The sequence below is a fragment of the Callithrix jacchus genome, chromosome 16 (genome assembly GCF_049354715.1).
Source record: "Callithrix jacchus isolate 240 chromosome 16, calJac240_pri, whole genome shotgun sequence".
Classification (NCBI taxonomy): domain Eukaryota; kingdom Metazoa; phylum Chordata; class Mammalia; order Primates; family Cebidae; genus Callithrix; species Callithrix jacchus.
In genome coordinates this window covers 78,383,955-78,409,711 of record NC_133517.1, presented here as the reverse complement: position 1 = coordinate 78,409,711, position 25,757 = coordinate 78,383,955, and the positions used below count along the sequence as shown (strand labels likewise).

The 25,757-nt window shown below is 37.3% G+C and overlaps 1 protein-coding gene across 2 annotated transcripts in view; it reads left to right on the top strand.

The window, feature by feature from the left end:
* The window catches only part of COLEC10 (collectin subfamily member 10), a 513,203-nt gene that overhangs the window by 384,268 nt on the left and 103,178 nt on the right, over nucleotides 1–25,757 (top strand). Inside the window, exon 3 of one of the 2 annotated variants that reach the window (XM_054246461.2) lies at nucleotides 20,750–20,807. The exons of the other annotated variant lie outside the window; for it this stretch is intronic. The gene's annotated coding sequence lies outside the window, so the exon portion shown is untranslated. The remainder of the gene's footprint in view (nucleotides 1–20,749; nucleotides 20,808–25,757) is intronic. 2 annotated transcript variants of the gene reach the window in all.

Here is a 25,757-nt window from a genome sequence, read left to right as displayed (position 1 = left end):
TACCAGAGCCTAGGAAAAGGAAAGGAAGGTGTATTAGTTTGTTTTCATGCTATTGATAAAGACATACCCAAGACTGGGCAATTTACAAAGAAAGAGGTTTAATAGAGAACTCAGAGTTCCTCATGGCTGAGGAAGCCTCACAATCATGGCAGAAGGCAAGGAGGAGAAAGTCTCATCTTACGTAGATGGTGGCAGGATAAGAAAGCTTTTGCAGGGCAACTCTTGTTTTTTAAAGCCATTGTATCTCATGAGACCCATCCATTATCGAAAGAAGAGGACCAGAAAGACCTGCCCCCATAATTCAATCATTTCCCACCAGGTCCCTCCCACAACACATGGGAATTATGGAAGTTACAAGATGAGATTTCGATGGGGACACAGACCCAAACCAGATCAGAAGAATACTTCCCTTGTAGCCCTCAGTGAAAGCATGGCCCTGCTAACACCTTGATTTTGGACATCTAGTCTCCAGAATGGTGAGAGAATATTCTGTTGTTTGAAGCCACCAAGTTGATGGAACTTTGCTACAGCAGCCCTAGGAAATGAATACAGTAGTCATTTGATAATTCGAAGAATTAAGGTCTTCCTTTAAAAAAATATTGGTAAGGAATATTTGATTGCCCACCATTCTGCAAAACCTCTTTCTTCATGATTCTATGATTATCACTAATTTTGATTTTGTAAGTAGGTCTGAGAAATTTTATAATTTATCCTTCTAGTTCCCACTGTGCAGGAGAATGAGAGAAAAAGGAGCTTCTGAGCCTGGTATAAGTTTTGCCTAGGGCAGTAGTTGGGTAAATATATTTTTTAAATAAAGCAATTTAAACAGGGATTTATGAGCATGTACTCTCCTTCCCACATATGTTATGATATACATTCACTGGGTGCAAAGGGCAGATTAAACACATGCTCAAGGCTCCTTCTCCCTCTCCTGGTCCCCAGATATAACATACGGTTCCGGAAAATTCAGGGGGGTGGGTGATGTTTGAGTGGTCTAGAAATTATTAGGAAATCCTGAAAAAAGAGAAACCTAGAGCCAAAAGCATAGCTCCAAACACATTCCAGGTGGAAGAGGACCCATAGTTACTCCAAGCTGGGAGGTGGTAAGTAAGATTGTCAGGTAAGGGCCCTGAAGTGCAGATCAGGTGATTGACAGAGACCCATAGCAGTTCCAATCTAAAGTTTTCACACACTTTCAACAATCAGTTATGCCAAGCAGTGACCAGTAGAGGCAACTGTTTCACTACCATCTTTGGAGCCAGAGTGCAGTAAACAAATACAGCACTCATAGAAGGGCTCCATGAGAGACTCTCCCGTCATGGTGTTCCCATAGTCAAGAATCACCAAAACTAGGGGATATCTAATTTAATGAGTAATATCAATATTAATACAATGAAAACTCCCAAACAAAACCAAGTAAATACAAAGATGCTACAAAGTCACTAGAAATGACAAATTAAGACTAACAGAACTTTATAACTAGTAAAGATATGGAGTGACATTATATCTATAGAAAAGAAACAGATGTAGAGATTGGAAATTCAAAATTTGCCCCTCCAAATTTAAGAATGCATGCGATGCTCTGAGTAGCAGAATAAACATAACAGTTCATTCATTGAAGAGTTGTAAATTGAGTTGAGATGTTTCTGTACTCAGGAAAAGAGGACAATGTGATTGAAAATGTTGAAAAAAACCAACATCCAACTATTTAAATAAACCCGTTAGAATTCCAGAAGACCATAAAAAGCATGGATGGAAGAAAATATTCAAAGAAACAATAAAAATTATCTTACAGTATGGAGGAAAATACATTATAAAATTGAAAGTAATGATTGGATGCCAAGCAAGATGAATTAAAAGACCCACATTGAAGCCAAAAATATAGAAACAATTCAAATTTTCATAAACAGGTGAATGGCTAAACAAAATACGTTTATGGACACTCAATGAAATAGTCTTTCTCCATTAAAATGAATGTACTGAAGCATTCTACATTGTGGATAATGGAAACCTTATGATAAGTGAAAGAAGCCAGTCACAAAAGACCATACATGTTGAGTGATTCCATGCATATGAAATATGTAAAATAGGTAAATTTACATACACAGAAAGAAAATTGGTGGTTTCCAAGTATGGGATGTGGAAGGAATGGGGACAGACTTGTCAATGGACATAGGGTTTTCTTTTAGGGTGTTGAAATGTTTTAAAACTAAATGGAGGGTATAGTTACACAAATAATATGGTAAATACCACTGAACTGTATACTTTTAAAAGATGAACTTTATGTTTTGTGAATTTCACCTTAACTTTTAAAAAAGAAAAAGCAGCAAGTGAGGCAAATACTTCATCTCATCTCTGAGAGATACATGGGAATGCTTGTGGAACTGTTCTGGAGAGTGAAAAATAACAAAATAAAGAAACCCACACCTAGATATATTGTAAGTGGAACTTTATAACTTCACACATGAAGAGAAAATTCCTGATATTTCTGGAGAGCAAAGCAAATAACTTACAAAGGAGCAAGAAAGATTGATAACAAGTCTGGGTGCAGCGACTCACATCTGTTAGCTCAGAACTTTGAGAGGCTGAGGTGGGCAGATCACTTGAGGTCAGGAGTTTGCAACCAGCCTGGCCAACGTGGAAAAATCCTGTCTCTACTGAAACTACAAAAATTAGCCAAGTATACTGGTAGAGGCCTGTACTCCTAGCTACTTGGGAGGCTAAGCCATGAGAATCTCTTGAACCCAGGAGGTGGAGGTAGCAGTGAGCTGAGAACACACCACTGCACTTCAGCCTAGGAGACAGTGTGATACTCTGTCTCAAAAAATAAAAAAGAAAGATTGATTACATACGCCTCATTAAAAACATTGGGTTCAAGAGAACATTTAAGCAATATCTTCAAAGTGCTGAGAATAAAAAGATTTTGAGCCTTGAATTTTATGTCCAGACCAACTATCATTCATGTGAATGTCAGAATAAAGGTAGATGTAGGCATTTTTGGACTTAGGACATTTATCACTCAAAAACATATCTGAAAAGTTTATTCAAGTTATATTTCACCAAAATGTTAAAAAGTCTTAGATATATTTTATCAAGAGCATGATAAGCAAAGAAACTGATAAAACTGTTTGATAAGAATGATAAATAGTCTGGTTTCAGCACCAACAGGTAGAGTGTGGAAGTCATCACTCCTGTCCTTAGAACAAAAAAAGCTGGACAAACTAAAAATCAACACATTTTTGGTTCCACCAGAGAACCAGGATCTCATGGCAAACCATAACCCCAAAATCTGGAGAGGCAGGTGCATCCAGATAGATAGAGCTGAGATCTGTTTACCTGGAACAGAAGCTGCTGAAGCCATATACTGGTAGAACACTTAAATGGTAATTTTGATAAGTTGTTGAAGGCTGACTGTGAACTAGCATGAATGAGAAACTACTAGAGACCCCAGTCTTAGGCATTTCCTACAAGTTTGTGGGTTTTGCTTCCAGGAATATTATCAGGTTTTCATGAAGAGGATCTGGGAAAGAGCCCCTTAGGGTTCTGGCAGTGGGGAGAGGGGTCAGGGAAAGTAAGTATTGAGAAATATGTCCAGCTCCTCTCTGTAACAAAAACATAGTTTCCATGTGAAAGTCTTTTGCAGAGAGCGTTTCTGAAATCTGATCACAGCCAGAAATAGGGAATTCTTCCCACTTTAGTCCCTTCCAGACTTCTTGTTTCACCTAACATGGGGAAAGACGATATCACTGGGAGTTAGTGCTTCAAATAAATAGACTGGGAATGAGGCATCCAGGGAAAGCTGTAGGAAATGAGAGAAAAAGTGGCATCACTGGTGAAACATCTGTGAAGGTCACTTCCCTGAGTCACAGACTGACTAAAAATCCAAGATCTAATTGAAAGATTATAGAAGGCTCCTTCGTCACCACACCTTACCATCACACTGACAAGTATAATAACAGTGGATTACAGCTGCAAGAGCTGCATGGCAGAGACTCTCTGAGGACTGCCTTAAAAAGCCCCAAGTCAACAGGGGAGACAACAACAGGAACTCTAGAGGATTTGGAAATCTCTGACACCTATAGCTACAACTCTTAAACATGATCTAACTCTTTGTCAGATTAACATAAATCCTCACACTAAATCCTCAGTGTTTATTACCCAGTACAATATGTCTGGCTTCCAACAGAAAATTATAAGGCATGCCAAAAGGCAAAAACAACACCAAACCAAACAACAAACAAAAACAGTCTGAAGAGACAAAGCAGTCATCAGAACGCGACTCAGATATGACACAGATTTAGAATGATCAGGTAAACCATTTAAAATAACTATGATTAATATGTTAAAGTCACTAACAGAAAAAGAAGATAGCAGGCAAGAACAGGTGAGTAATGTAAGCAGAGAGATATTCTAAGGAGGAATCAAAAGAAAATGCTAGAAATCAAAAACAGGGTGACAGAAATGATGAATGCCTTTGATGGACTCATTGGTAGAGTAGACAGAGCTGAGAACAGGATCAGTGAACTTGAACATACATAATAGAAATTTCCTAAACAGATATGCAAAGAGAACAAAGAATAAACCAAACAGACAAGAATATCTAAACTATGTGACAATATCGAAAGGTGTAACACCTATAGCTGAAATACCAGAAAGAAAGAATGGACAGAAGAGATATTTGCAGTAACCATGCTCAAATGCTTTCCAAAATTAATGTTAGACACCAAATCATGGATTGAGTAAGCTTAAAGGACACCATGCAGGATTAAAAACAAAAAAGACAGACAAAGCACACACACACACACACACACACACACACACACACACACACACCCCTACCCGCCCATAACTTACTCAAACTGCAAATACCAAAGACAAAATCTTGAAAGAACAAATCATAGTCTTGAAAATTTTCAGAGTGATAAATGTCATATATAGGTTGAGTATCCCTTGTCCAAAGGGCTTGAGACCAGACATGTTTTGGGTTTCAGATTTTGGAATATTTTGTTATCATACTTACCAGTTTAACATCCCAAATCCAAAAATCTGAAATGTTTCAATGAACGTTTCCTTTGAGCATCAGGTTGGATCTAAAAGAGTTTGGATTTTGGAGGATTTAAAATTTTGGATTTTGAGATTTGGGATGCTCAACCTGTACTGCATACATAGATAATGTGGAACTATAAGGATAACAACTTGGGGGTTTGAAATAGGGTGTGTAATTTCCAAATTACTAGAGGAAAAAAGATAGATAAAAAATGAAATGTTCTCAATCAACCGTATTATATCTCTACCAAGGAATCTGAGGTAATTAAAAAGAACAATCTAGATTGTATGGTCACCGAGCTCAAAATATTTTATCTAATATCCAATAAAAACCACATATTTTCATACATATGTATGTGCATATAAATATATTTTAAATGCTGAGAAGAATATACCTTTAGGAAGAGAAAGGAAGTCGAAATGGAAAAGGGAGAAAGACATGATTTTTACTTATATTGTTTGAATATATGTAAACATTCATGTATAGTTGATATGATTTGGAAAGTGATTTCTAAAAACTACAAGTCTCTAAATAGATTCTGTCTTAATGCTGGAGAAAGGAAAATGGGTCTTAACTTTTCATTCATCACTGTAAATGGAAGAACGAAGTTAACACACAGTAATATGTAAAATTACAAATTATTTCTCTCCACAAAACCTTCAAATGTCATGTGAGAGGATAGAGCTTCAAAGGGAAATAATTTGTTCCTGGAACACAATTTTTCATTTAAACACCATCTTCATTTTGAAGAGAAAACAAATGGGTGCAATATGACCCTGCTGGCCTTAGCCCCACTCCTGCACCACAAGTGCCATATGAAACCATGAAAGGAACCACATCAAAGCAGATGAGACCACTGAGAACTTCAAGGAAATCATGTCAGCCACGTATGATTTATTTGTGGACCTTTGTTAGGCAAAGCAAGCTGAGAGGCGCAGAGCTAATGGGAAACGTCAAGTTAAAAGTCATCTTTGGAAAGAACGTGAAGGAGCAGGAATCCAAAAAGTTAGGAAATGCTATCAATACCATATTCTTAGTGCTCTCCCCTTTTTTTTTTTTTTTTTTGAGACAGAGTTTCGCTCTTGTTACCCAGGCTGGAGTGCAATGGCGCGATCTCGGCTCACCGCAACCTCCGCCTCCTGGGTTCAGGCAATTCTCCTGCCTCAGCCTCCCGAGTAGCTGGGATTACAGGCACGCGCCACCGTGCCCAGCCAATTTCTTGTATTTTTAGTAGAGACGGGGTTTCATCATGTTGACCAGGATGGTCTCGATCTCTTGACCTTGTGATCCATCCGCCTCAGCCTTCCAAAGTTCTGGGATTACAGGCTTGAGCCACCGCTCCAGGCCCTCTTAGTGCTCTTTCTTAGAGGGAATTAAAAAAAATAAAACCCCACCATAATGCTGTTCATTGTATTCAAAGGCAATATTATCCTCACAATTTGGAAAATCTTTTACTCTTTGATCATTTAAGCCTATGAAGTAGTTTTTAGTTAATTTTATTTTGACGTGTTATTAATCATATAAATACATTATTTTGGGGCATTTTTAATATTTCTGAATTTCATATATATCACTTATGATCTGGAGGTCAACGTTGTATAGTTAGCAGCCTGTGCTTAGAGCTACATCTCTAAGAGATAGCATCCTAGCTGCAACACTTGCTATCAGTGTGACATTTGTCAATACGTACCTCCCTATGTCTTAGCTACCCCAACTGTAAAGTGAACTAGCACCCATTTCATCAATTTGCTGTGAGGATAGAATGAGATACAACAAGGAAATTTCTCACATTCCTCCCTGGTACAAATGAACACTTATGAAGAACATCTATTAAAATCTTCATTCAACCCCAGGAGATAGATTCCCCTTCTAAAGAACAAGTCACTGAAAAGTAGTTGGTTCAAGTTTGCAAATGGAGGCTAGAAATGGTAGAGACAGAACGTAAACCAGTGGAGCCTGGCTCCCAAACCCCTGGTCTATGCACTCACTATAATACATAGTTTTGAAAAATGTTTGTACCTTTATCTTTTGCTCTTCTACTTGAACATTAACTCTGGGAAGGCAGAGGCAACTGTATCTTCTACTTCTATATTTTCTTCTGAGGCCCAATTCAGTAGCTAATGTTGCTGAAGGAAAAAATTGGCGTTAATAAAGTGCTTAGGAAACGACTGCTGAGAATTATGGCCAGGTACTGAGATAAGTTACATTTACATTCAATCCTTACTAAAACAAATTTCAGGAGATGAGCATTACTATTATTTTTTAAATCTGTAAAACTTAGCTTTACAGATATTTTACAGTTGTTGTCTAGAGGACAAGTCTTTTCCTCCTTGGACTGTACATTCTTGTGTGAGGCATATGGTAATTGACAGCATGATTTTGAAGCTAGAGTTGATAAGAAATTTGGTTGTGCTACTTACATAAGAGTGTGATTTTTGAGTCATTAAACTTCTCAGAGTCTCATTTGTAAAATGTGAATAGGAAATACAGCCTACATCAATTAATAATTATGGTAAATCAGAAAATACATGTAAAGCTTTATATTGGAATCACAGCAGTCTATAAATATTAGCGTTCTCTATTTTTATTAATATTTTTAATATGAGTTTCAATAGAGTCAGTTGAAGTGAAAGATCTTTTTTAAAATTTTAACCTGTCAATGTGCTCTTCAGTCTGAGAAACATCCTCTCTTCAGTGGATAAGCTTTAGGGATCATTTATACAGGTAATTGAATCAGTTTAAACAACTCCTCTAGACAGTGCCTGTCCAAAATAATCATTGTTTCAGTAAAACAGTTGGCAGGACATGGTAGAAGATATTTTTAAAATACTACTTCCTAACAGAAGTGTTGCCTATAAGTTTACAGGAATAAGAAGCTTGTGATGGGCAGATAGACATCTGTATGAAACAAATATTACTTCTCAAGCTAAAGAACTGGACCTTAAAAAGCACAGTGAAGTCATATATATTGAGATTTTAGCTTCATTTGGTGATTTTACCTCCGAAGTTCAAAATCCCTGGGTGAAAACACCACACATATTTTTATCTCATTCTAACTTTAGAAACTGTGACAAACTACCCTTTAACTAGAAAGATCAGTAAATTGAATGTGCTGGTTATTATAATCAACTAGTATTTATCAAATATCCCAAATTAATTAAAAGCTAGAATATTCACATAAAACATTATATCATAAACAATATACAAATACTAAGCTTTCAGTGTGTAAAATGTTTAATTATTCTGGAGGCACTGTAGGTTTTTACTGTCCCAGTGTTATCATTATAAACCTTAATTGTTATGATAACATAAATTTAAGCATGAAAGTAAGAAATATCTTCTCACAGAGAAACAGCAGCTCTACAATGGAATGGGCCATGCTGGAATTTCGCGGTTTCCCTTTGCAGGGAGGTTTAAACAAAAGCTGTAGGATTGCTTGCCTAAACGTTTGCAAAACAGATGTTGGTGTAAGATGAGGAGTACTAGAATTGTTTCTAAGAGCTGGTTACATTTGCTTCCTAGGGGTTCTGTAACAAAGTACCACAGATTGGGTGGCTTAAGCAACAGATATTTATTTTCTCACAGTTCTGGAGGCTGGAAGTACAAGGTCAAGATGTCAGCAGGATTGTTTTTCCCCAAGGCCTTTCTCTTTGGCTTGTACATAGATATCTTTTCTGTTTTCTCACATGGTCTTTCTTCTGATTTTTCCTCTTGTTGCCCCGGCTGGAGTACAATGGCACAATCTCTGGTCACTGCAACCTCTACCTCCTGGGTTCAAGTGATTCTCCTGCCTTAGCCTCCCAAGTAGCTGGGACTACAGGCATGCTATTGCATGCCTGGCTAATTTTTGTATTTTTAGTAGACAAGGGTTTTCTTCATGTTGGCCAGGCTGGTCTCAAACTCTTGACCTCAGGTGATCTACCCACGTTGGCCTCCCGAAGTGTTGGGATTATAGGCGGGAGCCACCATGCCTGGCCGTGGCCTTTCCTCTATGTATGTCTGTGACCTAATCTCCTCTTCTTGTAAAGACACAAGTCATATTAAATGAAGGTGCACATTAGTGATCTCATGTAACCTTAAATACCTATTTTAAAACCCCATCTCCAAATATAGTCACATTCTGAGATACTAGGGGTTGGGACTTCAAAATATAAATTTTGGGGAACTTAATTTAGCCTATAACAGGGGTTTATTGAAGAAGCACTGAGGCCCTGGTAAAAGACTAAGAATCCTTCAGCTTCACTACTGAATATTGATTTAGTAGGCCAAGGGAGTTGCATTTTTAGTGTGTCTAATAGCTAGGGACTTGCTTTTAGCCAGTGTCAGGTGTTCATCATCTTAAGCTAGCTCAATCAAAATAGAGAATGTGTTGGCCCATACCACCGAACATTTCAAGAATAGGATTTTAGGGGTACCTTGATCAAGGTCTGAGTAACACTACAACAGCATGGATTCTCTTTTTACATTCCTCCCATCTGCCTTCTCAGTGTTGCCTCAATTTTTCAGTACCCTTATGGCTGGAAGATGGCTTGACCCAGCCCATATGTTTACAAAGGTTCAGATTTAGTGGAAGTGGAGGCAAATCATTTAACATTTTAGCTGTGACGTGGCAAGATAGCTCTTAAATGGCAAAAATGGATCTTAAGTGGCAAAACAAATGAGGGATAGGTGAATCTCTGCATATATACAATGAGGGATAGGTGAATCTCTGCATATATACAATGAGGGATAGGTGAATTTCTGCATATGTAAATTGAAAGAGCCAATTTACCTATACATAAAGATACAAAATATACAATTATACAAAGGTATAGTTCAAAGTTTATTTTAGTAATAGGTATATAATACTAATCCCTGCTATGTGTTAGCCACTAGCTTGAATACTTCACATGTATAATTTAATAGGCACATTAGGTACAGTTGTGATCACCATTTTTCAGACAGTGAAACAACGTCTGCCAGAGGCTATATCCTTTGCCCCAGGTAGACCAGTGAGAGCCATGAGCAGGCAGAACTGGGATTCGAGTCTTTGTCTTTGGAGTCCTTATTTGCTAATACCACTTTTTGCTGCCTCCTCGACACAGACTCAGAGAATATCAGAGTTATCCATCTCTAGCAGAGCTGAACTCACTCAAATTTTAGTAGTTTTGATATGACAGTGATGTTGGGGATGAAATAAAAGTTATGTTATTTTAATTATGCACATACACTAGAAAGATCCACTGATCTGACTTTAGTTTGAAAAGTTGTTTTTCAAATTCAATACACATGAGTTAATTTTATCTCACAGCACTGACACAGGGACTCTTCACAGGGTCACTATTAATACTAAGGACCTGTTAATTCAATTCAATGTGGGCAAAAGGGGGAAAAAGGAATCAAATAATGCTGCTTTAGCCCCTCCTGAAGCTATGAGTCTTATCCAATGATTAGATCACTTGACAACCTCACCAATCAGCAAACTTAGAAGCTTCACATAAGTACTACCCAGCCAGTATTCACCGTGAATTGTCTTTATTCTATAAAGTACATTTCTTTCACTGTTGAATTGCAACAGAGGTGTAGGTCTTTCCCTGGAATTTGAACAGGGTGCTTTGTCCTATTGCTAAGAAATGCATATAAGTGCCCGAGCCAGTTTAGTGGTCTTTACCAAAAATAGATTGGCCTTTTGACTCACCCAGGCTGCCAGTAAACTCTGTATTTTTTTCCCTCTCTCCACAGATATGCTAAATCTGGCAACATCACGTCAGTGCATTCCGAATTGGATGCAAGGCTGAATTTGTTTTAGTTTGGAAATCCTTGTTATCAATTCATATGTTGAAACAGAATATTGGGGCAGGAAGGGTCTGGCAAACTATTTAGCACAGCCTCATAGACTTATAGATAACAAAACGGAACACCAGAGATGTTAGGTGACCCACACAAGACCACATTGCTGGTAAGTGACAGGCCCAAAATAACTCTGGGCTTCTGGTGCATGAAACAATTTGTTTCCTACCGGAGTCTTACTAGGAGGTTTCATGGGTGGGATATAGCCCATCCTTAAAAAATAGTCTGGTAGAGGAACGCAAGGTATGACCCCTAGAAGCTACTGTATTTAGGGAATTTTCATACTGCTATGGAGTGTTATAACAAGAAGGAATATTTAAGAATCAAATGGGCCGGGCGCGGTGGCTCAAGCCTGTAATCCCAGCACTTTGGGAGGCCTAGGAGGGTGGATCATGAGGTCAAGTAATCGAGACCATCCTGGTCAACATGGTGAAACCCCGTCTCTACTAAAAATACAAAACATTAGCTGGGCACGGTGGTGTGTGCCTGTAATCCCAGCTACTCAGAAGGCTGAGGCAGGAGAATTGCCTGAACCCAGGAGGCGGAGCTTGCGGTGAGCCGAGATCGCGCCATAGCACTCCAGCCTGGGTAACAAGAGCAAAACTCTGTCTCAAAAAAAAAAAGAAAAGAAATGATACAAAAGCCGGGAAAGCAAACAGAAATTTTAATGATCAGACATGGATATGGGTGGCTCTCCTTCATTTCTTTCATTCTGCTTTTTTTTTTCAACTGTGGTAAGAATATTTAACACGAGCTATGCCCTTTGAATAAGTTTTTAGATGTACAATACAGTATTGTTGACTACAGGTACAATGTGGCACAAACAGTTTCTAGAACTTATTCGTCTTGCATAATTGAAACTTTGCACCTGCTGAGCAGCAACTTCCCAGTTCCCCTCTCCCAAAACCGCTGGCGACCAACATTCCACTCTGTGCTTAATTTGACTGTTTTAGATACGGCACATAAAAAAAGGATCATGCTGTATTTGTCCTTCTGTTGGCCTTATTTCAGTTAGCTTTGTGTCCTCGGGGGTCATCCATGTTCTTACATGTGATAGAGTTTGCTTCTTTGGCTAAGGCTGAATGGTATTCCACTGTGTGTACATACAATATTTATTCACACAGCCATTATAGATATTTTTGGCTATTGTAAATAATGCTGCAATAAACATGGGACTGCACATGTCACTTTGAGATCCTGATTTAAATTATTTTGGATAAATACTTAGAAGTAGGATTGTTGGATCGTATGATAGTTCTAGTTTTAATTTTTTGAGAAACCCTCATTCTGCTTTTTATAGTGGCTACATCATTTTATATTCTTACCAACAGCATGTAAGAATTCCAGTTTCTCTACATCTTTGCCAACGCTTGTCTTTTTTTTAATGGCTATTCTAAAAGGTGTGAGTGATATTTCATTGTGGTTTTGATTTACATTTACCTGATTATTAGTGATGTTGAGCATCTTTTCATGTACCTACCTGTTGGCCATATGTATGCTTTCTGTGCTAGTCTGTGTTACCATAACTAAGTACCTAAAACTGGGTAATTTATGACAAAAGAGGTTTAATTGGCTCATGGTTGGCCAGGCTATACAGAAAACATGGCACCAGCATCTGCTCAGCTTCTAGTAAGGCCTCAGGGAGCTTTGATTCATGGCAGAAGGCAAAGTGGGAGCGAGAGTGTCATGACAAGAGCAAGGAGCAAGGGTTGGAGGAGGTACCACACTCTAAGGCAATCAGCTGTCATATAAACTATCACAGTGAGAACTCATTACCACAGGGATGGCATCAAGCCATTCATGCAGTATGTGCCCCCATGACAAACACCTTTTCCTAGGACTACCTCCCACATTGGAGATCACATTTCAACATGAGATTTGAAGAGTACATACATCCAAACTGTATCACCTTCTTTGGAGATATTTCTATTGAAATCCTCTGCCCATTGTAAAATCAGATTGTTGTTTTCATCAGGTTTTGTTTTGTTTTGCTATTGAGTCATGTGAGTTCCTTATATACATTTAATAATAACCTCTTACCAAATATATGGTTTACAAATATTTCCTCCAATAACAAAGGTTGTAGTTTCACTCTGTTGACTGTTTCCTTCCCTGTGCAGAGGCTGTTTAGTTTGATGTGGTTCCACTTATCTGTTTTTGCTTTTGTTACCTGTGCTTTTGATTACATATCCAGTAAATCATTACCACGACCAATATTTTGAATCCCCTGTGTTTTTTCCTAGGAGTTCTAAAGTTTCATAACTTACATTTACATCTTTAATTCATTTTGAATTGATTTTTATTCACAAAACCTTAATAAGCACTTTAATCCTCAGGCTGACCCTTGAATTAGACTTTACTTTCCTCATGTTTAGATGAGAAACAGATTCAAAGTATTTATGCCTCAAGTGGCATGGCGAAATAGTGATGAAAACAGAGTCCAGACCCAGCTGTAACTGATTCTGAAGGCAATTCTCTACTCATCGCCTTATAAAGAAATCTCTTTGTAGGCTGGTCTTTTGCTATAGTTTTTCTCCATTATTGGTCATGTTTAATAACTGATGAGTGTTTGAGTGTCTTCTGCATTACTAGGAATGCACAAAAGTTAAATGGCTGTGTTTCATGGCATGTAAAGTCATATACAGTAGATTAAAGCATGCAACTGGAGCTTCTTGGTTAGAGGGATGTTAAGGGAAATGTTTTAGAAAGCAGTAAAATAAAGGTCTTGGTGTTAACAAGTGGAAACAGCCTGCTCTATTGCATATAATGAATTAAACTCATCTTGTACTCCAGTAAAGCTGCAGCACTGAAAAATGACACTGGAATGTTCAACATATTATCAGTCAAGACGTGGGTTTCAAGGACAAGTTTACCAAATACAAGTGATGTGATTTTGAAGAGTAGATTAACTCAGTATATTTGTCTATTCAAAAAAAATTGTATTCTTTCTGCTAACTCACAAGGTTGACTTAAAAATGAAATGACAAAAAAAATAAAGATTTTTATATCCCTCTAAAATGGTGTGGATTTAGAAGAAATAAGTTAAATTTGCCTTTTATCCATGACATATTTCCCAGAGAGGTAAACATTTCAATTATTCCCAGTGTGGATAAACTTAAACTCTACATATATATTTAATAGGAAACATTCATTCTAAGTTTTTCTTCAATTGGCTCTATTCCTATCTAAAGTTGAGGAAATACAGTGACTTTGGACATGTATGGTAGAGGATGAAACCATCACCTTGACCAAATAAAAAGCGTAATCACTTAGGCATTGTACTGAGATAGCTCATGAATAGAAGTTCATAAAAGGCCAAGTGATTTTTATCATCATTGTGCATGTGATCTTACGGTAAAAATTTAAGAACTTGGATATGCTTGACAATTCTAAATAATAGCCCATCCTTTTTACAGTTGATATTTTTATTGTGTTCGCATTTATTGGATGCCCCCTTTTCACCAGGCACTATGCTAAGCACTTTTTGTATATTATCACCTAATTTTCATAAAAACCCCAGGTGCAAAGTAATGGTACCAACAGAGACATAAATAAATGTGTCCAAGATCACACAGTATGTTATATACAAGGTATAGCTAAGACTATAAAAAAGTCACATTTGTTATAAATTTATTTATTTGTTATGATTAATTACTCATTACTAGGAAGAATGGTGTGTGAGTGGCATTTGGAGCTATTAAAAATAAATACAATGGCCTTAGGAAAAGAGAAGCTAGTGAATGGGAAATGGCTGAGGACTGAGCCCTAGGATTTCCTAGAGTTACAGGGCTAATAAAGAAGAGCCAGCAAAGGAGACTGAGAAAGAGTTTTCCTCAAGTTGGAAGAAAAAAGCAAATAAACATGGTCTGAAAAGCCTAGAAAATGAAGTTATTTAAGAGAAGGAAGTGGTCAGATTTGTTGAATCCTACTGATATTTTGAGCAAGGTAGGACAGAAAATTGATCATTTGCTTTGAGAAGATATAAAATGTTGGTGATGCTGATAAAAGTAATTTCAGTTAACAACAGTTCAATTACAGTGAGGTTAGAGCAGAATATAATGTGAGAAAGTGGAAGCAATAAATATAGAGACTTCTTTAAAGAGTTTTGTTGTAAAGAGAGAAGATATTGAAATGATAACTGAAGAGGCATGGGATATTTTTAAATGATGGGTGATATGAAGGTATATTTGTGTGCAAATAGAAATGATCTCATGGAGAGGAAGAAAATAATGTTGCAAAAAAGAAAGAGCATAGTGCTGATCTCCTAAAGTAGCAGTGGAGAGGATGGCCTTACATGAGAGCCGGACACCTGTTCCATTATAACGCAGGGAGAATGGCAGAGTGTGCAGACGCAGATGAAAGGAGCCAGCATAGAAGATGAGAAGATGAGATCGTTCTCCCCTGATTATATATATTTTTCTCAGAACTATCTTGCAATGTTTTCAGCTGAGAGTGAGGGTGGGGGAGAAGAAAAACATCAGAAAAGGGTGGTTCAGTAGAGAATGGGAAAATGAGTTTCCTAGAGAAGTGTGGCAGGATTATATGGCATTGTGGAGTGCCAATTTGAGACTTGTGGTCATGAGTTTGGAATGAAGTGCCCATCAGCACAGTTGTGAGCTTTTTTCCCCTAGCATCCTGTAGCCTCTCAGATACAGGCACAGAGCAAGAACACAGAGGAGCTTAATCAGGCTTGAATATCACCAGGCAATAATGGCAAAGTGAGAGGGGAGAGAAGTAGAGTTAAGAGTGCTTGCAAAGGAGTGATTACATATCTGAGCATGGATTCTAAGCAGGAAAAGGAGCACAATAAAGATGTGAAAGGGTGATGAATATTCAAAGAAAAGAAAAGTGATAGGAAAAGGGAATGAAGGCCAGGAAATTGCTTAATTGTAACTATTAAGAGTACGTAAACTGGAATAATCTGATATTTTTTAAATGGCCCAGTTATGAGGGAGAACAAGTTTCATACACCTGAGTGATTGAGACAAAGTAGGGGAAAAGAAGTCAAGGAACTTAGAGGCAAAGGTACTTGATAGGTGAAAATATTGAGTCCACTGAGGATGATTGCAGGAAATGTGGTAGAGAGGAAGACAGTAGACCTGATGAAGTCAACCATAAGTGCAGAGGCAGTGATGGGACTACAATCAGTTCACATGAAATTCATCCTGTATAAAAGGTATTAATAAAAGGGGAGAGGAGTTACGGTCTGAACATTACTGGGATGATCAGTAAAATCCTGCTCCTTCTGCAACCTTTTTATGTGAGTGAGCTTCCGGGATACAGTGGGCCTAGGGAAGAATCGGAACTCAAGTCAGAATATACGGGAGGCATTAGGTGATGATGTTGAGGATGTTAATAATTGCATTTTGAATTTTAATGTCGTAGTGGAAAAATGTGAGAAGGAGATCAGGAGGGGAAGATTGAAACAAGAGAAAGAAAATATAAACTATGAAGATGGCACAGTAAGGAGAATAAAAGCAAAAGGCTGGTGCTTCCGTTGGTGATCAAGAAAATGATATTCTGAAGCAAGATAGGTTAAATTTTGCCTAGGTGCTAAATCCCAATAGCAACATTGTAAAAATTGGAGGAGGGAGAGAGAGAAAGAGAACCTTCATGATTTAGCTACTGCCTAGCAAGAAAGCCTGGCTCTGGTCATAAGTGTCATATGCAAAGGGGAGCCAGTAGGGATGCAAAGTAATGGGCCAAGCACCATGATGCAACACAGCCAGTGAAATGGTAACTATAATAGAGTTATAAAATACATGCTTGGCTGGGCACGGTGGCTCATGTCTGTAATCCCAGCACTTTGGGAGGCTGAGGCAGGCAGATAGAGGTCAGGAGTTCAAGACCAGCTGACCAACATGGAGAAACCCTGTCTATACAAAATATACAAAATGTATCCAGGTGTGGTGGTACATGCCTGTAACCCCAGCTACTCAAGAAGCTAAGAAAGGAAAATCGCTGGAACCTGGGAGGCGAAGATTGCAGTGAGCCAAGTACTCTTGCCTGGGCAACAAGAGTGAAACTCTGTTCCAAAATTTAAAAAAAAAGGATGTTCAATAAAAACTTGGTAATTGGACAGTGCTACTCGATAGGTAGGACCTCCAAGGCTTGTGGATTTGCTGAATTCCCGTGACATCAAATCTGGTTCTCTATTCCACTTTTACCGGACACCAGCCAAAACAGCAAAAAACAAATGGTAATTCTAAAAGTAAAAGTTATTATTTTGCATTATATTGTAGATATTTGTTTACAGATTTGAAAAATAAATCAGAGAGAACCATTTTTATCATTAAAAATAGAAATTTAGAAAGAATAGTCTGTAATTTCTCTATAGTCTTAAAGTTTACAATTTACAGTGTATGACACCACACACAGCCTGACTAGATGAGCTTTAGCAGTCAAAAATAAAAAGCATATTCATCAATTACTTACTTGTTAGAATTTCATCCCCCATTCGCAAATATGACCTTAGCTCTATTTCTATGGGACTTACAAATGAAGGCTTATCATGAAATTGGGCTTATATTTAAGAAATATAAATGACCTAGAAAACAATCTGTCTAGTTAGTCCTTCATAAACATCAACACTCAGAATTACATATTTGTTATAATTGTATGTGTGCATGTATGTAAGGTTTAGTGTATGCCTTTGTATAATTTGAGTTATATATTGTTATTTCTATGGATAACTTTAAAATCAGCTTCAAAAATTTAGTAGAATAATATTTAGAAAATGATGCTACTAATAAAACATCATAAATGTTGTAGTATATCTTCTTGAAATGTTTTTATCACACTAATACCTAAACATTCCCTAATGAAATATACAAAAAACACATTTGGATTCTTAAAAGATAGGTTTCATTTTACTAGGAGAAACTTTAAGGATTTTAAATTCTGTGAATAAATGAATTATTATTCCATTAAGGTATTAAATTATATTAGCTCTCAAAAGAAATTGAACAACTCTGGATTGGGGACCATGACCCAACTGTTAAAACATTACAACCAATTACTTAACGGACTAGAATAAGTAGGATAATCTAGACCAAATTTTCTGGATGACAGCATTTCACTTACAATACTTGGGTGTTCTGTTCCAATGACTACATGCCTTCTAGTCACTACAAGTTTGTATCTGGTCAATTAAACTGTTTTACAAAAGAATTTAACTAGAAGGATAAGTGGGGTTTACCCAGGCTAGCTAGGAAACAGAGGATTGCATAGTTCTTGGGGAAAGCTTTGCTAAAATAGGTGACCAAAAAGTATTAGCTGGATCACGTAGAGATTGTAGTTAGATTGGAAATTCAAAGGAAGACAGATCAGTCCTGAAGAAGTATATCTCATGAGTGTGGGCATGTATCACTGAAGACAGCTGGGAACATCATTTCAAATCTTGGGCTTTTGAAATAATCTAAACCTGACTTTATTCCCTACTCTGTCTCTTAGTAACTGAGTAACCTTGAAAAAATTAGAGCAGGAAAATTCTTTACATAATTACATTTAAGTCTTTTTCTCTATTGGCTTAGTTCCAATTGAATTTTGCACTTTGGAAAGAAAAATATTCTGGCTGAATATCATAACTAGTTTTGCAATGCATGGGGAAATATTAAGGAACTGAAATGTATGGGTAAATATTTAGGAAAAACTCTTTATAATCAATTTTTTTAAATGTGACACTTAGAGACATATCTTTACTTGACTATGTTTTTCAACTACTTTTCATAAATCTTTTATGTCAGAGACATTTAAGAGTACACTCAATAAGAAAGCTGTATTTCAATCTGACTTGAAGATGCAATGTCAGGAACTGTGCAGATGGAAATTGCCGGCAAAATGAAGTATACTTTATACCAAATTCTAGTTTGCTGGTTTTTAGGTTCTGCTGAAACTGTTGGTTTGGTCCCCAAATGGCATGATAGTTTAGAAAAGGTAAGAAGAAGGACATCTCTTTTTTATGTAGTCTTGAAACGTGAACACTTTCTGATGTCATCCATTTCAGCATAAACAGAAGGCTGTGGTGAACATCACTAAGGTACAGGTCGAAGAAAACTTATGTAAAGTTGGGTAGCTCAAGCATTTGATTGGCATGGGGCTCAGAGGGTGAATTAATGGATGGGCCCCTTTTAGAAGGATGATTGGAAAACAGAGTGGAAGTATGAAAGGATCACAAGCTTCATAGTTATAGAGATCTGATTCCACTTCCTGTTTGATCCTGGTTGCACCACTTAACCCATATCCTTATCTCTAAAACTGGAATAATTATAGCCAGCAGGTTGCCCAGATTCTCTATGATTTTTATACCTTACTATAAATGGAAAAGTCTAATATTTGCTTTGCACATTGAAACAAATTGATAAGGTCAGAGGAAACTAGTTTGGGGCCCCCAGCTACACCAAATTGCCTAGCCTTCTTGAAGGGATCAATATCTCAGTGTGTTTGTACCTAGAAGGACCATACAGTTTATTAGACAGACATAGACACCTTTGAAAGAGAAATTGGGACTAGAAATAATAACCAGAGGACTGACTGGGAAAACCAGAACATATGCTTAACCTAACTATAATCCATCTAGAACAAGTAGATTTTGGAGAAGCTCTAGGCTCAACCAATGCTTTTCACATTAAGCAATCAAAATTGGTAGCTATTGTTATTTACAGAAAAATCTAAATATGGAGACCTGCTCTGACCCATGGGAAAATAGTTTCCTCCAAATTAGTTATTGCTAGTTCAGCATGGATGCCAGCCATTCATTCCAGGTACTCCAACTATCAGATCAAAGGGAAAAAACAACCCAACAACAGTGACCCTAGGAGTCACACGTCATTATTTCTAGTGTCAAAGACTTGTGTTACTTTACTTTCAATCTTCTCTTCCCTAAGCTGCTGAGAGCTGCCCTTGAGAGAAGTCCATGATTCAGGAACAATCTTTCCAAGACCATCATTTATTTTTCTCTCCTCATAATGGTTATATGCTATTAATTTCCACTCTACCCAGCCCAGGTCTCTCCCTTGAAATCCACATTGATATTCTTAATTCTGGCTTGATACATTCAAGCATATATTTGGACATATATTTGGACAACCCATCTTAAAACTCTACATAGCCAAGTGGGCTTTGTATATCTCATGCTTTACCCAAACCAGGCAACATTTTTCTAATCTGTGTTTCTAACTTGTATAAAGTCACCCAATTGCTCAACTGGGAGTAATCCTAGATTCCTCTATTTCTTACACTTTCATTTTCAAATTCAAACCCAACCATTGACTTTTCCCCCAAAATAGCTTTCAAGAGATTATTCTCTGTATGTTTCTACTGCCTGGATGTTTCCTGTCATCATCTTTCACCTCTTTACTAAAAATAGTCCTATTTATTAGTCTTCATACTACCAGTTCTAGTATCTTTTGCTGCCTACAAACTTATCATTCTAACAGGCAGGTATGATCATGTTATTTCCATGCTCCAAATCCATCAATGACATCTGCTAATGGATAAAATCTAAAATATTTTTCATCACATAAAAAGATCCTGAGGTTCAGGTCTTTTGAGTGTCAAGCTTAATTTCACTCAATTCCTTGTCACATTATACAGTATCACTGTCTCTACTGTGTCAAATCTTCTCAACCTTTTGAAAGAGAAATTGGGAATAGAAATAACAACCCTAGGATTTACTGAGCAAACCACAATATATACTCAACCTAATTATAACCCATTGAGAGCAGGAATAAAACTCTTATTTAAATCACAGCCACATTGCCATGACCAGTTCTGTATTGAATTTGACAAGCTTCACTCAGGTGTATTCTGAAAATGCCTCATCTTGTCCTCAAGGTACATTTGTTTTTTTGTGTTTTTTTTTTTTTTCTCCAGGGCTTCTCTGTCATCAAAGCATGGTGCACTCTGAGGAAGTGTCTCACTATCACGAGTGGTAAGCCTAAAATTTTGGGGTGTTAGCATTCGTGGAACCACCTTTCACGTGTGGGAGATAGCTCCGATATGTTTTATGAACCTTCACTGCAGGTCGTGTAGTGTTGAACACTTTTCCACTGTACTAATGGCCTATTCAGCTACTCAGATTTATATATTTTCTTCTCTTTTTTGCTCCCTTTCTCCATCATTCTTGATCCATGTGATTACTTCTCAAATAAATTACCTTTATGTAATCCTTGACTAAGTTTCAATTTTTCAAAGAAATGTGAAAGACCATAGTTACTAAAGAGTGTTCATGTAAAACAGATCCCTGTGATGGGATTTTAAGGCTGGATTACTTATAGAAAGGGATAAAACTTTTATCACTTGTGGAAAGTCAGTGGTGATATTCTTTGACATGCAGTAACATATACTTATAAAGGCTGTCACATGAGGTGGATTGTGACAAGGTGCAGGTAAAAGGAAAGTTGAGTTATGTAAAGTAGCTGGGTAGCTCAAGCATCTTATTGGCATGGGGATCTCTTAATCATAAAGATTCCTATTCATATCACAGCTCTGTCCACTAGGAGGATTTTCTGCACCATTCTCACTTAGGAATATCCCTCCCTGGGTCTGTGGTATGCCAGCAGTGCTTTTAAAACTATCATTAATATTCTATGTGAATACTAAAATACTCATTAATGTGACAGTGCACTGAATCTTTGTGGAGTTCATCTTCTACCCTCCGTCTCCGACTCAGATGTCTCTTACTGGTATTTATATTTCTGGCTACTTTATGCTCACAGGGTCTGGATACACAGAAGGGAATGCTGTGATGGATCAGACTAATGGCAGAAGTGGACCTGAGTAGTATGAGAATTGGAAGCACTGGAAACTTCAAGTTTTCTTGCTTCACTTATGAGACACATATCATAAACCAACCAATTTTCCATATGCTTTAAGCTCAAGCATCAGTTGCCTCTATCAGGGATCAGCTTAATAATGCAATCTTTTATTGGCTTACCTTCCTTTCCTGTTTCGTTTTCCCACGTTCATCTCTTCTGCTTTCTGAAATCACTTTCTAAATAAACTATCTGCACTACAACTTTCTTCCCAAAACTGTTTTGTAGGGAACACTCACTAAGAATCTCCTTCAAATACCATTACCAAAATACTTAACAGCATTTCACAAAGGGGATAACACATGGTATGGGCCCAATAACTATTGGCATAATTAGTATTGGTCTCTGTAAATGCTATGCTCTTTCTGGATGCTGGGCTCTGTCTGCATCTTTTCCCAGGATTTTCATCTGTCCAAAATGCCTCCATCCAGATATTCCATGGATGTTGCCTATCATCAACTCTATTTATTTCTTTATCTCCATCAGATATATACCTGTATGACTGCTACTCATTTTTCAACTAATTTGCATCTCCACTGGGAAATTTCTCCTTAGTTCTTGTGGGAAATATAATGTAATTTGTTCACCAAAAAAACTTGATTTCTGGAAATATTGCAAGAGAAAAATTTCTTTTTTTTTAAATTTTTTATTGCATTTTAGGTTTGGGGGTACATGTGCAGAACATGCAAGACAGTTGCATAGGTACACACATGGCAGTGTGTTTTGCTTCCTTTCTCCCCTTCACCCACATTTGGCATTTCTCCCCAGGCTATCCCTCCCCACCTCCCCCTCCCAGAGAACAATTTCTAATCATGATTTTGTGTAACTAGGTCAATATGACTGAGTTCTAGCCTGGGAAATGTAGGCAAGGTGATATAAACAATGTATAAAACCCTAATCATAAAACTATATGCAGAAATCTCCATTCTTCCTCTAGTTATACCTAACTAGGTTATAATTTATTATAATTTTGCTAAGTTCAAAAAATTTTCAAGTTGATTATTTACATTTTACTGTTATGACATTAAGTTTCAGCTACATTATAGGTCAGAGAGTTTAGGGAGCTAACTTGGAAATATGGATCCAGTGGAAAATTCCAGTTTAAGACCCATACAACTGAATTCTAAGTAAATTGTGTAATGCCATAATGTTTTCAAACTAAGAACTTTCTGTAAAGACATTTTTATAAGTGTGGCTCTAATTCATTGGAAGCAGTAAGTGGAAAAGGAGCTAATCTGGGAACTCAGATGATGGTGAATGCTGGAAAGTCCCAGAATACCATTCCTCTCCTTAGATTCCTGGTTTCCATATTAATCTGGGGTAGTACTCATTTATGATTCCCATGAAAATAAGTAATTTAGTGAATATGATACCATAAAGCCAGAGAAGGTCTAAGTTGACAGAATCATCATCATGAGGATTTTTTTTTTTTTTTTTTTTTTTTGCCATCAAGATTTGGCTTGTGCTTAAGATTTGGATCTATGATAACATAAAAGTTTGCATCTCTTCAGGAAGATGCTTCTAGAGAATAGCCAGTGAGATGATTTCCCAGAACCTGGGCTTCCAGAGTTGCTCATGACCCTAGGGGGTCCCTCATCGAATACATTAAGGCAAGTGTGTGTGATGACTAAGACTCCGATACACCTAAATAACTCATCCTGATCATGCATGTCTGTAATCTTGAGACAGTTACCAGGTTGGTTGGTACAAAAGTAATTATGGTTTTTGCCATTAAAAGTAAACCCTTTGAGCCTCTGTTCCTCCCATATAAAATAGGGGTAATAATCCCCTATTGAATTGTTGTCACAATTAAGCAAAAATAATGTGAACAAAAATGTTATCTAGCACAGCGCCTGGCACATAACAGGCACTCAAGAGCAATGACTTGCTCCTCCCTTTCTTTTTTCCTGAGTATTATTATTAGCAAATTCATTTAATGCCAACTTGGAATTTTTAAACACAAACACATACATTGTTTCAATCTTCTCTGTTAGGCAGGCAGTGCCTTTCATAGGTACTGATACGTGCTGTAGCTACCACTGACCCATAAAGTTCTCCTTTGGGATTCACTGCTATAAAACCCGACACACACAGACAGGTGAGGAAAGGAGGAAGGGACCACTGGCCCAGGCCCGCCCAAGCATATCACCTCTCGCTAGGGATGAATTTTGTGAGAAGTTCGAATAGAGCCTTGCTATTGTTTGAATATGGTGTGTTTCCATCAACACTTATGTTGAGGCTTGATCCCCAATGTGGCACTCTAGGAAGTGGTGCCTGTGAGACATGATTTGGTTGTTAAGAGGTACTAATGCCTTTCTCTCCAGACTAAGTTCTCTCTCTCTCTCACCTCTCCATGAGAGCTATTGTTATAAGGCAAGCCTCCTCTTGTGTTTGGTCTCCTTCTTAAGCGTCTGCTTCCTTTTCTGCTTCTCTGCCATGTAATGGCATAGCACAAGACCCTTACCAGAAGCCAATCAGATGCCAGTGCCATGCTTTTTGGACTTCCCAGCCTCTAGAGCTGTAAGAAATACATTTCTTTATAGATCATGCAGTCTCAGATAATCTATTATAGCAACAGAAAATGAACTAAAACAAATGTATAGAAGTGACAGATTTGTTGGGCACAGCATAAATGGCAGGTTGATTTTTAATTCCAGCTTTATTCCTTTGGGAGACTGAGTAAATCATGTTTGATCTGCTCATCTATAGATTAGGGATTGAACTCACATTAAGAAGATTATATTTTTGTTCCTAATAGTTACAGATGTGTTTAACAAGTTACCCCAAAATGAAGTAAATGAAAGCTTAGCTCTTTTTTTAAAAAATAGACTTTTTTAGATAATTTTTTGGTTCACAGCAAGATAAAGTGGAAAGTATAGAAATTTCCTGTAAAACTTCTGCCTCCACACCCCATGCATAGCCTGTCCTACTATCAAAAAGAGTGGTGCATTTGCTACAATTTATGAACATTGACACATCATTACCCAAAGTTCATAGTTTACACCACAGTTCACACTCAGCATTGTACATTCTGTGGGCTCAGAATAATATATGATGACAGCTATCCACTATCACAGTATCATGCAAAATAGTTCCCCTGGCTAAAAATCATCTGTGCTGTACCCATTTAGCCCTCCCTCCCTCCTAACCCCTGGCAACCACTTACCTTTTTACTGTCTTTATAGTTTTGCCCTTTCCAGGATATCAAATAGTTTGGTTACTAAAGTATGTAGCCTTTTCTTATTGACTTCTTTCACTCGGTAATATGTATTTCAGGCTTTTCCATGTCTTTTAATGGCTTGCTAGCTAATTCATTTAACACAAAAGAATAGTTCATTGTTTGGATATACTGCAGTTTACTTATCCATTTATCTACTGAAAAACATCTTGGTTGCTTTTAAGATTTGGCAATCATGAAGAAAGCTGCTATAAAACATCTTCATACAGGTTTTTGTATACATATAAATTTTGAACTCAGTTAAATACCAAGGAACACAATTGCTGGATTTCATGGTAAGAGTATGTTTAGATTTGTATGAAACTGACAAATTGTTTCCAAAGTAGTTACACTATTTTGCAATCTCACAAGCAATGGAAGCAAGTTCCTGTTGCTCCACATTCTTGCCAGCATTTGATGTCAGTGTTCTGGATTTCATCCATTGTAATGTGTTTGTAACGGTAACTGATTGTTGACTTGATTTCCATTTATTTGATGACATATGAAGTGGAATGTCTTTTCATATGGTAATTTGCCATATGTGCATTTTAGTGAGGTGTCTGTTAATGTCTGTGGCCCATTTTTTAATTGGGTTGTTAGCTTTCTTATTGTTGAATTTTAAGAGTTCTTTGTACATTTTGGATAACAGTCCTTATAAGTTATGTCTTATGTCTTTCTCCCAGTGTGTGATGGTCTTCCAGTTCTCTTGATAGTCTCTTCTGTAGAGCAGGAGTTCTTCATGTTAATGAAGTTCAGCTTATCAATTTTCTCTTTCATGGATTTTGGCTTTGGTGTCTTAGCAAAAATATCATCATCAAACCTGAAGTCATCTAGATTTTCTTCTCTTGAA